Consider the following 7,909-nt stretch of genomic DNA (forward strand, 5'->3'; position numbering starts at 1 on the left):
ATAGGACATTTGAAATAGGGCTGCACGATATCAGGTAAATATCTAATTGTGGTTATTTTGACTTGATATTGTGATTACAATGTGATTTAAAATATGAGGGAATGATCATTTCTGTATCATTATTCTCATTTTCAGTTAAAAATATTACAATGAAAAAAAAATTCAAACGATCATAGTGTGATTTTTGCAAGGATCTGTACCAATCAAGATGTTTTCATTTAGTCTGTCAGTAAGGATTTGTAGGCTGGGACATCTCTGCATCACCACAATACTTTAGAATGGTTTGACACAGATTTTTCCTTTAACAAATATTGAGCTCCCCCCCCCCAGCGATTTGAATACTGCACTAGTCCATATTGCGCTTTCGATAAAATTGCGATTAATTGTGATGCTCTAATTTGAAATCTCTGCTGCATGATATATTTGCATGAATTCAATTACAACACAGAGCAGATAAACAGCATCAACAGTGGAAGCAAGTTTTTTTTAAGTAGCTTTTTGCTGGTAACTAGTAACATAGCAACTGACCGACCAAGCAACCAAGCAGTTGCTGGAGGGATTAAATATGTGTTTGTGTTTTGTTTGAGTGTCCATCCATGGGGCTGTAGCCTGAAAGAGAAAGGCTTAACCTCTGTGGCATTGGGGAATTTAAAATAAATCATTGCACATGCTACAAAACACTGTAATAAGGTAAATCACTCACTCAGGTTAAAAGCCTAATAAATTGTGACTTGCTGCTCATTTCCTCTTTCAAATAACATACCTGGTTTTTGATGCTACATACCAAGTAATCATCAGCATAATCATCTTGCCAAATACAGTAACCTGCAAATGAAATGGTACATATTCATATACTGTAGGATAGTGGTTTTGGATATTAAAACACACCTAATAGGACCACATGTATTGCATCGAGAATATAAGAAATCTGACCGGGAATAACAGCGGATTACAGTATAACTGGTGATGTAACTGGAAATGTGGACTTCCCCTTTAAGGCATTACTTCCTGTTTGCAGAGTGTCCAGTGCTCTGGGTGAGCCCAACACAATACACAAGAGTTTGTTATGGAAACAGTGGGGGCGGTAAGCTTAGCTCTGGGTGCTGGTTTCACTCTTGGCCCAGTCACTGTTTGCAGTATCACTTCCTACGACCCCAACGACTGAGACAGAGACACCAGGCTGAGGCTTCCTATGCTGTTTCACCTCCCCAGCGCTGCGGAGAAGGGTCTGGCTAGTCCGTACAGCATTCAGGGATGGGAGAAAAAAACATGCTCTGGTTTATTGGCATTTCTCTAAACCAATCACAATTGTCTTGGGCGGCGCTAAGCGCTGGACGGAGCCACGGTGCCACTGCAAAATAGCCTCGGGAAGGAACTTGTTTTGGTGGAACATGCACGTTCAAAAGTTGTTTTAGTCATGCAACAGAAAACTCAGATTGGACAGATAGTCTAGTTGTCTGGATTTACCCTGCAGAGATCTGAGGAGCGGTTAACCATAGTCCTCAGAAATCCAAAAGAGTTTAAAATTCCAACACAAAGCGGAAGGGAACGGTCATCTGGCCGAAAAGACGAAATGTACAACCTGATATACAGTTGTGAGTATTAGAGCTGCACCTGAAACTGCATTTTCCACGCTAGCTCCGAGTTTCTAGCTTGGGAAAAATACTCAACTTTTCACTGTGTTGCATTTATAACCTGCCATGCTATAATACTGGCTGTGTACAATCACGCAGCTACAAAGAGCAGTGATTTGACTGACAAATGAGGTTTAGCTCGGTGACTTCTCGACTGATGATTCATATCATTGAAGTTTAGGTGGCAGCCAGCTCAATGGTGTCAATGGGAACCAAAGCCTTTGAGACAATTAGTCAATTAAGCATCAAGGATTTATGTACTTAACCTTTAATCATATGGAAAGTTTGGCAGTAAGCACATTCAATAAAAACAGGAACATACAATAAGGCTACGTTCAGACTGCAGGCAAAAGTGGCCCAAATCCGATTTTTTTTTTGGGGTCAAGTGACCAGGTCAGACTTCTTCAGAAGTAGTGTGAACACTCAAATTTAGCCCAGATCAGATTTTTTCAAATCAGATTTCACTTCAATATGTGGTCCTGAATCAGACCCAGATCTGATTTGTTTTCAGTGCGGCCGCAGTGTAAACAACCAAGGCGGATTTGACGCGACTTTTACCTCAATAACCCTCGCTGCGCCCTCTCTCTCCGCGGGGAGGGGCCCCCTGCTCCCAGTGCGGCTGTCAACCAGGCGGACTGTCCTCAGTGTGCCCCAACCGTGTTGCGTTGCCAGGGCGGGGATCGGCTCACGTAAAAAGGCGACGTCGGCAACCCACCCGAGCCGTCTTGAAACACGGACCAAGGAGTTTAACGCGCATGCGAGTCAGAGGGTCACACCGTGGCGCAATGATACCGGCCTGTCTCGCCCGCACCGTCGGGGAGGTGGAGCGTGAGCGCGTGCGAGGGCGAAGCCAGAGGAAACTCTGGTGGAGGCCCGTAGCGGTCCTGACGTGCAAATCGGTCGTCCGGTCACACAGACCTCTGTAGTGAATTTGCAGCCATAACCCCACAAAAGGCCAAAATAGCCAATTTGTCTCTCTTTCTCTTCATTCTTCTCCTCCTCAGCACCTGCTCATTAACGTTATGGCTGCAATTACACAAACATTTTGAAATAAAAGCGAAAATGCTTACTTCTTCCATAACCTCCCTAACTTTAGAGCAACAGCGTGCTGCGTCTGATGTCATTGTTATTGTTCTTTTGCGCATGCGGGTTAGTTCAAAACCGCAAACAGTTCACACTGGAATCTGATATAGGCCACATTTTAAAAGGTAATGTGAACAGCCAAACAAAAAATCGGATCTGAGCAAAATATCTGAATTCGGCATTAAGACTTGCGGTGTGAACATAGCTTAAGTATCATTAATAGACACATAGACAAAGATTTGGAGATTGTAGCTGGAGGACTATTCCATAATGTTATCGTTCTCCGCATCACTTCATGCTTTGCATCTTTCCTGCAGGATTACTATGCAAATGTTGTTGCATGTACTAAACTCAGGTTCTTCTGCTTGTTGCATATCTAGAACATGTGTAGTTGTTTACTCTCAGGAGCCTTTCCCTGTTCAGTTAGAATGTGGCATCTGCTCTAACAGTTTAATCTGTAAATGGATACCAATAACAGACCTGAGGAAGAGTGGGTGGCAGCAGCAGCCGTAGTGCAGATTGCAGGCAATGATGTAACGCCACGTAATGACACTGACCCTGTGTAACTCGTAGCTTCCTGAGATCCCGGCGCACTCATGGTGAAAGTAAACAAACGCGCAGCAAGGGGGGAGGGGTGGGAAACAAAAGGCATGGGTAGTCTGACAGTGATAGTGCGTTCCATTTACCTCGGAACTCGGAAGCCGAAGCTGGGAATGACGTCACACATGAGAGTGAATGCGTTCCATTTACAAGTCGGATTTGTTTGTTTTCATTAGCTCTAGCCAGGTTAGCCATTGTTAGCAATGCCAGTTTATAACAACGCATTACGCTGTGTTTTTGTGCATAACAACATTGTCCACAGATAGAATATGGACAGCGCTGCGTGTACAACTGATTTAGTGAGACACAAATAAGTGCCTATAACTGTATGTTACTACAGCTTTCACAACTGTTGATGCACGGAGCAGCCATGTTGGATTTTTAGCTCGGGGTACTCAGTGGTTGCCCGAGTTCTGAGCTTGGAAATCCGAGGTCAGGGGGGCGTGTTTCCGACTTTGACCTCGGAAAATCCGAGTTGCGAGTACAAATGGAACGCACTATTACATGTCAAGAGGATCCACCGCTGCAGGAAGTGATCCTTTCTGAGTGACGGCGAGGCTGAAAAACACAGGTTGTTCATGATATCCGAGTCCTTACTTTGACACCACACACATTTGTGTTGGTTTTCAGCATGATGTGATCTTAGTTACTCAGTGTGCTGTGTTGGCGCCACCAGGAGGAAGACTTTATTTGCTTTAGTGACTAGTGACTACTGGATGGATTGCCGTCACAGATATTCATGGTGCTGCCAGCCAAGCAAGGGGTGCAGGTGTTTAAAGCAACACTATATAACTTTTAGCTGCAGCTGTAGTTCTAATGAGACAACCTGTAGGGGGGCCGAAGCGGTGGGTAGCGTGAGCTGTAGTTCCAATGAGACAACCTGTAGGGGGGCCGAAACGGGAAAAGTTACATAGTGTTGCTTTAAGTATTCTAACTGTAACTGTTTGTACATGTAGGTCTACAAAATGTGATGTTTTAATCATATTTTAGTCCTGCTTCATTATGTGAGGGAAAAAGAATAATTACTTTTTGACATATTACCCAGCCCTACTTTTGCAAGATGATGTCAGTGAGTCAGATACTGCATGCTGTGGTTTCCCATTCTGGCTAATCTGGGATGTTTCATACCAAATGAAACCAAAAAGGGAGGAGAGAGTCCAGTTTCATCTGAACATACTTTCCATTCTTCATTTCCTGTGGTTACAAAAGTAACCATACTTGACACCACACTTTCACATTTTGGGTGAATATATGGGTTTCAATTTGCGGCGAAGAAATGCTCTTCCTTTCATTATTTAAAGTAACATGTTAGGCTGAAAACTGTTTCTTATGGTGATGGTGAAGTCTATTTTATGCTACTGTCAGTTGTCTGGAATGTGTGATAATAAACAGCTTGCTGACAAGGGAGGCGTGAAAAAAAACGGACATGTTTTTCTTCTGTTTTCATTGCTTCAAGTTACACCAGTTTAACGCTGATCTTCCCAAAAACTGTGTTTGACTCAGTTCCTGTAAACAGTCAACCACAAACATTCCCCTGGCGGCGGCGGGGGGACAACCGACACCACCGACGCGGACAGAGAGGAAGTGAACCCGAGAGAGGAAGCACATTTCTGCTGCGCTGCCCAGTTTTCTTTTTCTCTGTCCGAGAAGACAGATCGATATCAGAGAGGAGACAGGCTCCCAAAAAGCTGAGTCAAGGCACGCACACACACACACACACACACACACGCGTATAGGTGTGAGGACCCTAGCTCCTAACAAACACAACTATATGCCCTAATTTTGACCTACAACTAAATCTAATGTTGTCCTTAAAACCCTCACGAAGCCACTTTGAAGAAATCCCCACTTTTCAAAAATGTCCTCATAAACCTGCAAAACTACACACACACAAAAACGGATTACAGGGACGCTTCACTGTCGCTAGCACTTTATGAAAGACTTGAAACTTGACTAGAATTTACAACAGCAGTTACTGTTTCAATAAAATAAAGTTGACTCTATTCCGCTATACTGGGATTGTTTAACAGCTTGTAAAACGTGCACACTGTGGAGGGATAATATGACTGGAATGCAGCCTCATAGGAAATGAACTGACAGCTGTCATATGTGTACATGTGTACATGTGTACATAGGTGTATGTACAGCATGTGTGTGTCACTCGTGGTCAGGATGCAAGAGAAGGGACGGTGAAACGATTAGAAAATGAATCAAGCAATTGTTCCGACAACTCATGAATCGTTTGCCATTGTTTATTATTTATTATCTTTGTTTTATGGTAATATCTCTGTTGGTCACACCAAACAAGCAAGTTGATTACGTAATCTGGGCTCTGTAACATTGTGATGATTTTTCACTATTTTCTGACATTTGTGGACTAAGCAAGAAAATAATCATCATAATAAGACAAAACAGAGCATCTGTATTGCAAAATACACTAAAACATGTAAAAGTATCCAAATCATAATGGCTTTCACTGCTTCATATTTACCGCTGCCACGCTAATATGAGTTCCTAAGAAATGACATCTATTTAAGGCAAAACAAAAAAGGTATTAAACGTCTTTCCACCTTTAACAGAATGTCTTAACTTTACATAACAGGCCTACTTTAACTCAGTGTTTCTGTTATAACTTTGTCTTGTCTTTTTATGTTTTTTTAATCATGTCTTCTACATTGAGTCTGAGCAAAAAACATTGTAGGCCAAAAAAAATAGGAATACTTTTATGACACAATCAGGGGAATAAAACACAGAAAATACAGGGTTACTAGGTGATATAAACCAGCTATTGTCACTCCCACCCCTCACAGCACACATACACGCACATTGTGTTGGCAGGCCAGACACATCCATTCATAAAAGACCCACCCCTTCCACACAAACACACACACACACACACACACACACACACACACACACACACACACAAAAAGGTGGTTGCTGGCAGTTTATTATTGCCTTTTTCCTATGACTGAGTTTTGTGGTTTTTAGAGGCAGAACATTCCTGATAATCTGTCTGCAGTTATCCTTACAAATACAGATATGACCCTGTAGAAAACATCACAATGTAAGGAGACGCATATAGGCTAATATTATATAAATAATGTAACTTATGAGAACAAACAGGAAATCAAGTTTCAATGGGAGTACTATGGGCATATTTGGCAGGGAATTAATGAAAAGGACATTGGATCCTGAATGCCTCCAGCAACACTAAACCCAATCCAATTAGTTTTAATTAATGGTGTGTTAAATGCCCTCTTTTGAATGGGAAAATTCACCAACTTGCCACTTAACAGTCAAGTTCATGACTGAGTTGTGTCAAGTCAACAAGGCATTGCACATTTCGCATGGCTTTGTTACTTCACAGCACTTTACAGATAGCCTACAACAGGCCAAGTGTCATGTCAACAAAACATTTCTATTTTCAAATATATTCATTTTATTTTTTGGGTGATTTTTCTGCTATTTTGGTCAAATCTTTTGGAGATTTCTATATCCATAAAGGCCATGAACGCCCCATGTCTTCAACTTTTCCCCCCTGTTAAATCTACCTTTTTGATGCCAACAGCACGCCGGAAAACTACATTTTACAGGCAGGCTTTGAAGTAGGCGAGTCCCTCACACAGCTATCACGTAACGGTTTGTGAGGAGAGAAATGATCCATATCCATGAATAGAGGAGGGTGACGGAAGGGTGACTCCCAACACGGCCCAACTAATGAACAACACCCGGGACGTTTAGACTTAAAAAAAAAAAAAAAAAGAAAAAGAAAAAGAGAGAGCAGTGAGAAATGCAGAAAAGAGATGTAGCCTACTCACCCCGAGAGCAGCAGATATGAGTCAGCTACAGACAGGGAGAGAGATGCGGGAAGATAATCTCCTCTGGATCTCACAGAAAGCAGCTCTGTGGGAATGAGACGGGACAGACGTGCTGCAGGAATGGAAAAAAAAAAAAGTCCACTCGGCCAATCTCGGTTCACTTTTGCGGTTTCAAGTCGTTCTGTGATGGATTTGAGTCTGTTTCATCAGCGTGGGGAAACGCGGCCGTGGAGGGGACACGGGTGAGATGAACTGTCAGTCAGTTTTTGTAGATAATAAAAACGGAAATGTTCAGGATGACCGTGATTCCGCTCTGTGGCCGTCTGCTTCGCTGTCTGCTGCTCAGTCACCGGCTGCTGAAACGTGGAAACGCCTTTTTTTTTCTCTCTCTCTCTCTCTCTCTCTCTGTTAAGCTCGCTGTCTGATTCGTCCAGAGATCGTCTATTGCAAACAACTGCTCACTCTCTCAATGTGTTATAGTGAATGTTAATGAATTAAAATGTGTGTGTGTGTGTGTGTGTGTGTGTGTGTGTGGGGGGAATTCAGATTTCAATAACTTTATGTGGATGACATCAACGGTCACAGAAGAGGTCCGTATGCATACATTTATTTTCAAATTGATTTTAAAGGGACCCGAGGACAGTCCGAACTGATTGGAGGTTAACTGCCCCAGGGCCCAGCAATCCGAGGGGCCCAAAAAGCCAGAGGTTTACAGCATGTCAACTAGTTTTGGTAATTCGGTTAGTTGCAAATGTGTTAGGGAATTATAGC

General features: G+C 42.6%; 1 protein-coding gene across 1 annotated transcript in view; it reads right to left on the minus strand.

Moving 5' to 3' along the window:
• The window catches only part of pea15 (proliferation and apoptosis adaptor protein 15), a 50,817-nt gene extending 43,306 nt beyond the window's left edge, over positions 1–7,511 (minus strand). The window contains exon 1 of the mRNA XM_078275508.1: positions 7,139–7,511. The gene's annotated coding sequence lies outside the window, so the exon portion shown is untranslated. The remainder of the gene's footprint in view (positions 1–7,138) is intronic.
• Between the last annotated feature and the right edge of the window lie 398 nt (positions 7,512–7,909).

Source organism: Sander vitreus, chromosome 19 (genome assembly GCF_031162955.1).
Source record: "Sander vitreus isolate 19-12246 chromosome 19, sanVit1, whole genome shotgun sequence".
NCBI lineage: Eukaryota > Metazoa > Chordata > Actinopteri > Perciformes > Percidae > Sander > Sander vitreus.